The sequence below is a fragment of the Crocuta crocuta genome, unplaced genomic scaffold (assembly GCF_008692635.1).
Source record: "Crocuta crocuta isolate KB4526 unplaced genomic scaffold, BGI_CrCroc_1.0 scaffold466, whole genome shotgun sequence".
Taxonomy (NCBI): domain Eukaryota; kingdom Metazoa; phylum Chordata; class Mammalia; order Carnivora; family Hyaenidae; genus Crocuta; species Crocuta crocuta.
In genome coordinates, this window is record NW_027529672.1 from 4,649,689 (window position 1) to 4,661,854 (window position 12,166).

The window sequence follows — 12,166 nt, forward strand, 5'->3', positions numbered from 1 at the left end:
AGGAGTTTTGCTTCGTTTGTTTGTTCGTTCTTAGGTTCTGCACACAAGAGCTCCTATGGTATTTTTCTTTCTCTGGTTAATTTCACTTAGCATAATGCCCTCAAGCTCCATCCAGGTTGTCGCAAATGGCAGGATTTTCTTTTGTTCTCGGCAGAGTAAAGTTCCTTTCTGTGCATTGACAGCCAGCACTCAGCACAAGGAAGGCCCTCGGGCACCTGGACTGCCCTCGCTCCACAGCCTTGCATCCCTTTGCTACACATACTTGCTCTTGTGTGATCTTTCGTCTCTGCTCCAAGTGATTTACTGGAATATTTTTTCGGCATGTGTAGAGTGCGGTCCCTAAGAGGAATTCTGGTGAATGAAATGATCTCTAGCCCCTTCACAGCCCCCATGATAACGGGGAAATGTCCAGCTTTGCTCAGAGACTAGACGAGCCGCCTGGGGGACAGACAGAGGACCAGGTGACAGCGGAGCCAGGTGAAACGAAAGAGAAGCGTGTCTGCAGCGCACGCCTGTGCACGAGGCTGCCTGACCCCCTGCAGGCTCTGACATGGTCAGGATGGCCAGCGCCCCTGGGTCTCTCGGAGAAGCAGGGCTGGGTGGCTTAGAGGAATCGGGTCATTCTGCATGCTGGGACTCAGCCACAGATGAGGGACAAGGCGACCCTTAAATGTCAGGCCTTAGAGTTGAGGGGAAGGATGTCGCAGCTCTGGAGAGGGATGCCAGCCAACTGCCAGTGTTCGGGGAGGTGATTCCATTTCCCTGGGCATTTCCGAATCCACCCCCCCTCCCCAGTCGTCACAACATCTTTCCCCCTAAATTGCACTAGCTTTGCTGGCCTTTGGAATTTGACTTAATTTGAGCTTTGATGCCCATCTGTGCAAACAGCCTCAGAGTTTTGGCTCCCAGAGTGGAGGTGCTGAGGACGTCCCACGGCTGAACAGGATGGTTTCTGGGAGGCTCCACCCAGGGGTTTCCCTCAGGGACCTACTCTTCCCTCGTAGCCTCTTGAGAGCAGGCTCCGTGAAGCCAGGGCCAGGTTCCCGCCGTCCAGGCCCCAGCACAGACCAGCAGCAGGTGCAGCCCGGCCAGTGGTGTCCAGTGAGGATCAACCGGTGGTGGCAGGTCTCGGGGTGGGACCAACCTGAGACACACAGCTGAGCCTCTGCTCTGGACTTTGGCTTTGCCCGAGCAGTGACAGGGGCTGCATCTCTGCGAGGCGGTGGATAGCTGTTCCTGCCAGGGCGTGGCTGGTTGGTTGGGAAATGGGAGACCTGGCCAGACAGCAGGAACCGGAAACTCTCCCTGGACCGGACAGGTGCTCAGACGGGCAGCTGGCAGAGCTGAGGTGGAGGGCGTGGTGTGGCCCTCTCCGTGTTCTGGGTGCCTGCCGCTGCGGCCATGGCTTCTGTGGTCGGTCTCTTCCTGATGCTGGGGGCAGGTGTAGCGCTCTTCGTCCATGTGACAAAAGAACAGGGGCTTGGAGGTGGTGAATGGACGTTCCCAAAGTCACCTTTGTGCAGGATGGGGCTGGGGCTTGTGGCTCAGACAGGCTCAGGGACCCATACCCCCCAGCTAGCTGGGTGGGTCTCCACTTCTTCCTTTCCAGGAGCAGGGATTTTATTCTTGCCTCTCGGGCTGTGAAGGTTTGTATTGCCTTCCTGTTGCCCCCCAGATACAAGTGCAGGACTGGGGGCTGCGGCCATGGCCGACTCCGCCCCACCTGTGGCTCCTGTTTTGCCCTCAGGACAATGAACCCACGTCTCTGGGCTCCTTGTGGCTGGGACCTTTCTCCCACTTCTGCTTTCCCCCAAGGATCGATCTTGCTCATTCCTGAACTTCCCTTAAATTAGATCCTATGAGCGTTTAGTTGCTGGGAACACACAGTGGGCAAACAGGCCCAGGGCGGAAGCCGAGAGAACCCCAGGGCAGGCTTCTGCGAGGGCTTAGCCCAGAGCGGCCCCTGCTTTAGGAGGGCATCACGAGAACAGCAGAAGCATTGATTTATTCAGTGCTCCCGGCAAGGTAAATACGATTGCTGTTGTTAAATCCATCAGGCCCATTTTTCAGATGACAAAATCGAGGCTTAGCTAGTGGGGTTTGCTTACATGTACGGGCATGCTTACGTGTACATGAATATGTGTGTGCGTGTGTGCATATGTGTAAGCATGTGCACACGGGGAGAGGTTCGTGAGGCCTCAGGCAGCAGGCCCTGGGGCCCCTCTGGTGTGTCTCTGCCAGCAGGGTCCACGGGGAGGCCCGGGAGCCCATGAGGCATGTCCGTTCTGTGCACACTACAGGGCGTCGCGGGTGAGAGGTGGGCACACCACGAGCGGGCGGCCTGGGCTCTGTCTGCGTGCCTCGGCTGTGTGGGCACCATCCTGAGGTCTCTCCTGCTCGGCCTGTGCCGGCCCCGCCCTGGGCTGGCGGTATCCAGGGTTGTGCTGAGCTCCGCTGCCTCAGGGCCTCCTCATGGGAGGGGCTGGGGGCCCAGCATCCACAGCAGCAGGTCCGTGTGCAAAATTTGGTGCCATAGGAGATGTGCCCCAAGGTGTGAAGGTGGGATGAGGGNCAGAGCATGAGCAAGGTAGGGACAGAGAGAGAGGGAGACATAGGATCTGAACCAGGCTGCAGGCTCTGAGCTGTCAGCACAGAACCCGACACAGAACTTGAACCTACGAATGACGAGATCATGCCCTGACCGGAAGTCGTACACTTGACGGACTGACCTACCCAGCTGACGCCCTCACTGATGCACCTTTGGACCCGCCCTGGGCCCCAGGATGGCCAGCCCACCTGGGAAGGAGCAGTCCAGGCTCATTCTAGTTTGGCATCATTAGCTTCACGTATCTACTTAGATCCAACCAATTCGTTAATTATCCAACTAATTAAGGAAAACGGAATTTGAACATTTGGTTTCATGGTGGCACTTCCCTCGTCTCCAGTGCTCAATAGCCACGTTCCTGGTGGCTCCCATGTCCAGCAACGCAGATGAAGCGTATATTTGTCGTCTCAGAAAGTTCTGTTGGACACAGAGCAGGTCTCCAAGTACATCTGCACGGCCCGGCTCAGATGAATGACGGCTGGCAAGTCTTCAGCGACCCAGTGGCTTTGTTCTTGGGCCCCATCGACACTGCCATCTGGGAGGTTAGGGCTTTCGAAGTTCAGTGGAGGCCTTTCCGGGCAAGGCCAGGCCTCTAGATTTTGTGTGACTTATGGGAGAGGACAAGCAGAGGGCCACAAATTCGTCTAAATACGTCAGTCTCAGCCCTGACGTGCTGCGTATGCCAATAATAGGCACAGGAGATAATAAGAAAGATCGTGTGCTGGGTGCTTACTGTGTTGAGGGTTTAAGCGAATACATACCAGACACCATGCCTGTCCCCACTCATCTTCACGGCTGCTAAGGCTGAGGACTGGTGCCATCCCTGTGCGCACACTCCGGCAGTGCTGAGCCACCGCAGGCCCTGCCACGCCCGTCCTTGTGAGTGTGACCTCGACCCCGAGGGGATCGTGGCTCTGAAGCCCGTTTCCCAAGCATCCCCTGGGCTCCACATTCCTTCTTTTGTTGGAATAATTTTAATGCTTTAACCTGCACCTTTGTACACATGCAAATTCCTTTTTTTCCCATTTAAAATGATGCAGGGACTTCTGTAGGAAGTGGGGTGTGTTTACACTTCCCATGACCCCGCCGCTTGTCCTTGATTTTCTTTCTGGACCTGCGGATTCTCTTCATTTGAAGTGTCTCCTCGCCACTTTTTAAGCTGTCATCGTTTGGAAAGTTATTTAAGACCATCGGTCCTTGGATGATCATACGGGTTCTTTCTCCTCTGAACAGCTTGACAACAGACAGTTTACACCAAATATTAGAGAATTGTTACTGCAGCCATATAATTTGGTGGTGACGGTGAAGACAAGCTTCAAGCACGGCTTTCCATCACCGTTACCGTCCATGGCACTTTCTGGTGAGAGGTTTCAGTTTAAAATCCCTGGTCAATCAGTGCTTTACTCTCAGGAGGAAATTAAAGACATCACTTGGAAGTGGCTGAGAAACAGAAAAAAAACGCAAGAGACCAGAGCCTCTTGGCCGCAGTAGATGTTCTGGAGAGGCAGATGAGAGGTCAGCCGAGTGTCAAATGCTGTTCCCGGCTGCCCAGCCTCCCTGGGCTCATCTGCTCCAGCAGCACAGACATGGGAAGGCGCGATGGCTGCTTTTGAGATGACTTCTGGTGGGCCAACGTGGTCCGCTAAAATCACAAAGCACGTTTGGCAAGTTTAGGGGCGGGGAGAACTCTCCTCTCTGCTGGTCTCCAGAAGAAGGAAACAAGCATAGTATCTGCTAAGAGATCAGTTTGCGGCTGATTTGGTTTAAATGCTAAACCCTATGAAATGATCTTAAGCAGAAAAATCAATTTCCCAGAAGTCTCAGATGTACACTGGAACTCTCATATTTGAACTAAATCTAGGTAGAATTAAATAATGAGCTTGCTGTCTTTAAGTAAAACAAATATATTTCACCTAGGAGTAACTCATGCAAGTGTGGGAGCTCCAGAAGGTGCTGGGGTCCTGGAGCCCCAGGGGACAGGCGGGCATGGCCTGTAATCACCCCTGTCCTGAGGGATAGTGCCAGGGTGACGCCGAGTCCCAGGGATCTTCCTATCGTGAAAGAACTTTCCAGAACAAACCCATGGTCAGAGCTATGTACTCACGTACCCCAGGAATTGCCTGCACTGCTATCAAGGAAAGTGAAGGACCTCCCACTGGATTGTGGCATTTGAGAGGCTGGGGAGACAGTCTGGGGACACACTGGTCCTGAAGATCAGCGGAGACAAAGGAAAGTCCCCTTCCTGACCCACCTCACTTTGGTCTTGACTCCCATTTCCTGCCTGACTGACCTGGACTCCATAGCTTCTCAGAGCCACCGTGTTCCCATCTGTGAAATGGGACTTGATGCATCTCTTCAGTTGCATTTCTTGAATGTCCTGGGCACGGGGGTGCGGCAGCAAACGTGGTGGACAACATGCCATTCTGAGCTGGTGGAGCCAGCAGGCTCGCACAAGCATTAGGTTGTGGAAAGTGTTGGAAGGAAGAGCACAGTTAACAAACTCAGGTGCCTTCTAGAGTCCGTGGAGGGGCCGTGTAAGGTAATACAGCCAAATGCCCGGGAATGCTCAATGGATGTTGGCTTTTACTACTACGGGTTTTATAATATGATGCTTACTCTTGTCGCTATTAACCATCAGCATTTTCACCAAGTAATGCAGGTGAGGAAAGACAGAAGGAAAATACAAAGTTGGGAGAAAGGAATGAAGGGGAAACGCAGGGTTGGGGGGGCAGGCTCTGCATGTCTATCTGCCAGGTGCAGGCACCTGTTGCCTGCTTTCCTCTCCATCTCCAGTGCCCTCCACCCCACCTCCACCCCACCGGGCTCATCCAGCCAGGTGCTGGGGAAGTTCTCTGGAGTCAGAGATATATCTCGGCTTCCCTGCCCCCAGCCCTTGCAGCACCTCCGTTTCCCCTGCTTTATCTGAGGAACATTTACAAGTGGGGACAGGCCTGCAGGGGACCGATGAGACGTGAGTGCTGGTGTGGTCTGCTCGGAAGAGCAGGACCCCCCCACCCCCATGCATGTTCATCGTTGGATTTAAAAGCTGGCCCTTGGGGTACATTTACTCTGAAGCCAGAGTCCCCATGGCCAAAGCATCTGGACAGCTCTTTTGGTCTCCTTGTTAGTGATCCATTCTTCTTGGGAGTGTTTTTAGCAGCTGGATGTTTGCCTTGCCAGTTTAGAAGACGCGGGTCCTGTTCCGAAGGCATTGATAACCTGTTGTAGGGATGACGTGACCAGCGTAGATTTGGAAGATAGAAAGCAGATGAGGGTTACTTGGAGGTGAACTGTGGTTTTCGGTGCTCACAATGGAGGCTCTGAAATCCAAGCTCCCCCTGAGTTTCAATGGCCTCTATTTGTTTGCTTATTTTGGCTGCTCTCTCTGCTGTTGGAATCCCCTCTCCCTCCCCTGCAGCAGGGCCAAATGACACACGTTCAGTCTAAAACCATGAATCCAATGTTCTAGGGCGGCTGCTGTCACCAACCAGCTGTGTGACCCGGACAGGTTTCTCAGTCCTCTGGAGCCCTCCCCATGTCCCAGTCTTCGAGGGAGGGTGTCGTTCCCAGCCAGAGAATTTACTTCATTTAGAGAACTCGGTGAACACAAAATGAGATCGTAGGAGACCCTCCAGGGCCCGTGAACTGAGGCAGGGAACCAGCGGGTTCATCTTTTGCACACGGCACGTTTGCACTAAAGCACATCCAACATACTTCGGTCTGCTTGGTTGTCAAGTCTGCATTTAGTTCACGTAGTTCCTCTGGAAAGTGCTGGTCATACATTGATAAACTTCCATCTTTAAACAAAACCTCTGTGTGAAGAGAACTCCACTCCCCAAAGAAGGCATGACCTTAATGAGGTTAACCGTTATCAAATGACGCCCCCGTAAGATGGATTGGTTGACATCACGGTGGCGAGAAGCATTCTGCCGTCTGCATGGTGCGGCTGCCTGCCGGGGGGCCTCGTTTTTGGCTTCTATCCAGCAGGAATGAACAGTAAATAAATGAAGAGGTATATTAGGCTGAACTGCTGACATTTGTATGCAGGGTAGTGAATGTTTGTAGATGAAGAACAGCAAAAGATTTTTTAATAAATGCTTTTGTGACAGATTTTATACTAAATCATTTCTTGACATTTCGACTAAAACCAACAGCTTAGATAATGGATCTGATGTTCATACCATGCATATACTCTGGTTTGATAAATCCTCTGCTAAGAGGACCTCCATGAAACCGATTCCCTCTAGACCCGGGGAGAAGATTGTATGTGGAATAAATTAATGGGGGGAGCTGGGGAGGACCCAGGGGTTCTGTGTTTCTGCCCAGGCTCGGGATCTGTGCTGAGGCTCAACGAACGGTCTCCTTGGGTTTTGAATTTGGGCTGCACCACGTTAAATAAACTCCGTGGTAGAGATGACTTTATGACGCTTCTATTTTCTGATGGGAATATTTACTTAAGAAAGCCAGAGGCAGAGGCCCTGAGAGGAAGTGAAGGAGTCAGTAAGGCAGCACGTGGAGAGGCCATTTTGAACAAAATGTTGCCCTGTTTTCCCTCTTACGTTGTGGGGGCCCTCCCCCGCCATCCTTCCTCCCCTGCCAGCAGATACCAGCGGGGACACATGGCAGACTCTTCAGGCTCCTGGAGAAGGGCCCGCTTCATGGCCAGCAAGGCCTGGCTTACAAGGCATTTCTTCCCCTTTGTCTGGCCTTCAAGGCCTGGGCTGGCCTCCCTGGATGTAGATGCTGGATTGTCTTGGCATTTCCTCCCCTCCTCTCTGTTGGGGGCTCCCTTTGAGTGTCCTTACCATTGACCTTGGCTCAGCACACACTTCCTTTTCCTCGGCTACTCGCGTGCCACCACGCCAGGGCCCTACCTCTTCCTCCCTTTGCTGCAGGTGGAGAGGGTCTCTCTCCCTGCCTGTGGCCCGTTCCTGTCTTCCTGGAGACTTCCGTTTGCAGCTTACAAAGGGGTTTCTCCTAATAGGGTCTGTGGGTCGCCAGGCATCCCCAAGGTTGCTGTGTGACGCAATAGTGATTCCTGAACCTGAATTCCCAGAGAGAGTCTCAGGGTCCCATTCTTCCNCCCCCCCCCCCCCCCCGCCCTTCTGGTTTCCAACACATACAAGGTGTTCTGGAATGAACAGACACCAGAAACAAGAAAGGTAGGCTGGGGGCTTTAGGTCTGAGACTCACGGCGAAGCCTCATCTCTCATTTTATTGTTATTTGACACGTGTCCTGTAGTCTTTAGAAACGTTAAGTGACCTCCATCCCCATCCATTAGGGATCATGATAGGTTAAGCTCTCCTTCAGAAAAAAAAAATTAAAGAGCCTTGATAATGATAATTGGTGTTAATATCACTCTGGACATAGGTTTGCTGATTGACGAGTTTAGATCATTCGCTTCTGAAACAACATGAAATAACATGAGAAGACGCCCATGGTGGCATCTGTGGGGCTGCACAGGGACTCCCCAGCGAAGCCGGTGGGGGACCCGGTCAGGATGCCCCGTGAATGCTGGCCCCCAGCCAGGGCACCGACATCTGGGGCACCGTGGGGCCGGGTCCCCGGCGGGGGCAGGGGGTGCAGGAATTCATGCAGTGCGTACCAGCACCTTCCTGCTCTGATTTCTTTTTCCCCTTTTCCATACTCACTCTCCCTGGTGAATAGACCTTGGCAGGTTTCCCGAGATATCAGATTCCAGGAGAGAAAATACGCAGGTCATGTGTAAGGACTAAACAGAACCCTTCATTGGAAATGACTTTTGTCAGGTGTCTGCGAAACAACTCCGCCTTCAGCTACGAGTTAATCAGATGGAGCTGCGTGTAAGGAGCCGGGGCAGAGGGGGCCCCCCTCCGCGGCCTCCGGACCCCCTCTCCCCGCCCCGACTCACCTTGGGCAGGTCATGGCGCTTCTCGGGGCTGCGGCTTTCTCAGCTCACTAATGAGGGGCTGGGATTGGCTTGCCCAGGCCGTTTCCAGGCCGGAAAGGGTGGAATTCTGCTCTGCCCCCAAGACCCCTACTGTCAGCCCCCAGCAGCTCTAGTCTACCACGGGGGTGCCTAGCTCTGGGCCACACAGAAGATACTCCACTTTCTGTGTGGCTGTAAAATCATCCTTGGTTTGCTTTGAAGCTTGTTCCTAATCATAGAAACAGGGGAGGTGAGCGCATTAAAAATATCCACTGAGCAGGAAGATCTAAATGCTTTCTGTGCTCATTGCAGTGACCGATTTGGCACTTTGGGGGCACCCGGTGGTGGATGGTGGGGGCAGTTTTCCACATGTGCACGCTGCAGATATGTGCGTTGGAGTTGGACGGGCAGAGTCGATCGGGGCGGCGCAGGGTAGGGGTTGCTTTGTGGACCAGTGTTGTGTGCCGGGAGAGGCTTGACTCTGAGCCCCGATATTCTCATCTGGAACGTGGGGTAACAGTTCCTTCTAGGATTGTGAGGAGTGGCAAACACAGTAACAAACACTGTAAACCTACACAGAGCACTTAGAAATGGAGCTGTGCTTATCAGATCGTATTAGCACAACTGAACCATGAGGTTCCCTGGTTTTCTTCCGCTGCCCCCTCTGGTTACAGCCTTTTCCCCCTGTTGGGAAGAAGAACAGGTCTCTGATTTCGGGGCCCTGGGGATTTGTTCTCCTGGGTAACTGCTGTGGGGATGAAATGCTGGTCTGGAGGCCAGAGGCTACCCACGGAAGGCAGCAAACGGGCCTTGGCTTCCAGGGCATCGACCCCGCGGACAAGCCAGCTCATCACGTTTGGTGTCACAGCCCACGTGGCTTTAACAGGGGCTGTTCAGAGCACCGACAGTGCCAGGAATAGGGTCAACTTCCAGGTGGGCAGGGGTGGCCCAGGACACTGCTGACGTTCCTGGGGGTCCTTGTTGCCTCCGGACACATCGCTGTCTCCACTGGGCAGTGGTGTCCTTGATCGTGACACTATGTGCATGTGCCTCTGCCCTGGTCTGTCGGCTGCCTGGGGACAGGGACTGTGGGTCCTCAGGTGCTGTTGGTTGGATGAGGGAGGGGCACACCACCACTTTGGGGAGCACTTCGTCCAGAGCCTCTCTTCCTGAAAGTTGGGGGGGGGGCAGCAGGTCTTGCCCGGTGCTCTTCCCAGGGTGGCTGGGCCGCGTCCCGCTCCCAGAGTATCCTGGGAGAGCACTGGGCCTGCGCTGCCGTGCACAGCGTCACCCACCTGTCTGTACAGCCTTCCCGTGTGACCCAGCAGACCCTTGTCACGTGCAGTGTCACGTAGCAGCTGTGTTTTTCGAACAGTAGCGTTGAGCTACAACTCACATATCATAAATGCACGCATTTCAAAGGACACACGCGTGATTGTTAGTAGATGTACGGAGTTGGGCCACCGACACCGCAATCCACATTTGGAACTTTTCCATCGACCTGGAACGATCCCTCGTGCCCCGCTGCAGCCACTGTCCCGTGCCACCCCAGCCCCAGGCAAGCGCTCGCCTACTTTCTGTCTCCGTGGATTCGCCCGTTCTGGACATCTCCTGTCAGTAGAGTCACATGATACGTGGTCCTGTTCAGCGACAGGCCTGATGCCTCTCCCTCCCGGCTCCTGGCGGGACACAGTTTGTTTTTGTGATGGGAAACTACCTGGGGGTCAGGGAGATCGCTGCCCTTGTCCACACCGGCTGGAACCGCATCCCGTCTGCTATCTGTGGGATCCTCTCTCTGTTCTTGTTCTCATTCCTGAGAACCAGAGCCCTGCTTCTGTTTGGTGATGCACGGAGCCCCGGCTCAACGTGCCTGACTCGGAGCTCATCTTTCCTCTGCGCCCTGCACTGTGCTGTCAGTGAAGAGTGTAACCCCCTGGAGGGCAGACTCTATGGTGGTCCCATGATCCCTGGCCCTTCCCCTCGAGTGTGGGTGGGGCCTGTGGCGGACTTCTGATGGTAGATCACAGCAAAGGCAGGTGATTCCCTGACCTAAGATTGTTGTGGTTTTTGCTGGGGTTTCTTTCGCCCTGTTGGCTGTGAGGAAGAAAGTGATTATTCTGGGGGTCCTCAGGTGCTTCCAGAAACTGAGAGCAGCCCCCAGCAGTCCCCCAAACCCAAAGCTCTCAGTTTTACAGCTGCAAGGAATCAGATTCTACCAATAACTGTGGGAACAGGAAGCGGAAGCTTCCCCAGTCAAACCACCAGATGAGACCCCTGTTCTAGTTGGTATCTTGCTGGCAGCCTTGGGAGACCCCAGCAGTGGACCCAGGTAAGCTTTGAAACTGTTAGATGATAAATGTGTGTATATATATATATTTTTTAATATTTTATTTATTTTTGAGAGAGAGAGAGAGACAGCATGAGCAGGGGAGGGTCAGAGAGAGAGGGAGACACAGAATCTGAAGCAGGCTCCAGGCTCTGAGCTAGTTGTCAGCACAGAGCCCGATGCGGGGCTCGAACCCATGAACCACGAGAATCATGACCTGAGCCAAAGTCGTATGCTTAACCGACTGAGCCACCCAGGTACCCCAAATGTGTGTATATTTTCAAGCTGCTAATTTTGTGTTGCTGTTATGCAGCAATAGAAGACAAACTCACCCCCCATGTAGGGTGGCCATCTCCCAGGCCACACCCCTGCCCTGTAATCTTCTGTACCCCTATTGCTCTGCTTCACTTTACGCCTCCCATTTTGCCCGGGATTACTGCAATGGCCTCCCACCAATCTCCCTGCATGTGACTCCCTCCCAACTGGCCTCTCCCCTCCGGTGCCTGCTTCACTCTGATGCAGTGAGGTCTTTGTAGAGATGGGGCCTGGCCCCTGCAGCCTCTGCGTGACACTATGAAGATCTCATAATCCAGTTCCAATACCCTTCTCAAGCTTTATTTTCTGTTCTCCCTGCTCATACAACATTCTGGCCATGCTGAATGACTTGGCCGTCCTTAGGTCTTCTGTGTTTGTCCCGCCTCTGTGATTTGCACCTGCTCTTCTCCTTGTCTGGAATACCTGTCCGTCTCTTTTTAGCCTGGAAGACTCTTATTCATTCTTCAAAACCCCAGGCTCAATATCATCTCTTTTTAAAACCTCCACAGACAGAAAAGATTTGGACTTTATGTGGCACACCCCTCTTTCATTGACTCTCATGTGTCATTTTAGTTTGTGTCCCCAGAAGAAAATGTAGACAGGAACCTGGGCTTGCTCTCCCCTAGCTCTAGAGCCTGACTAACCCCTGTAGTGCTTAACGAACAGTTTTAGAAGGAATAGCTGACGACCTGCTCAAATACATGAACCAGAATCTTCAGTTGTGACCTTGTGTCATGGGTATCCGAAGATCCCTTGATTTCCATGGAGCGGGGAGATAAGGCGGAGGAAGGGGCCAGTTCCAAATTCTGGGATGCGCTCTGGAATGTACTGCAGATCTGAATAACACTGTCATTGTTTTATTGAACTTCCATCCTGAGCTGGGAGCCGGTGAGGCCCTAGCTCCCGCTGCCCTCCTCCATCCCGGCTGGGCTCCCAACTCATGGACACCAACCTGGTAGAAGTCCCAAACTATGCAGAAAGGATCCGAGAAGTGTAGACCCTCCCCTGATT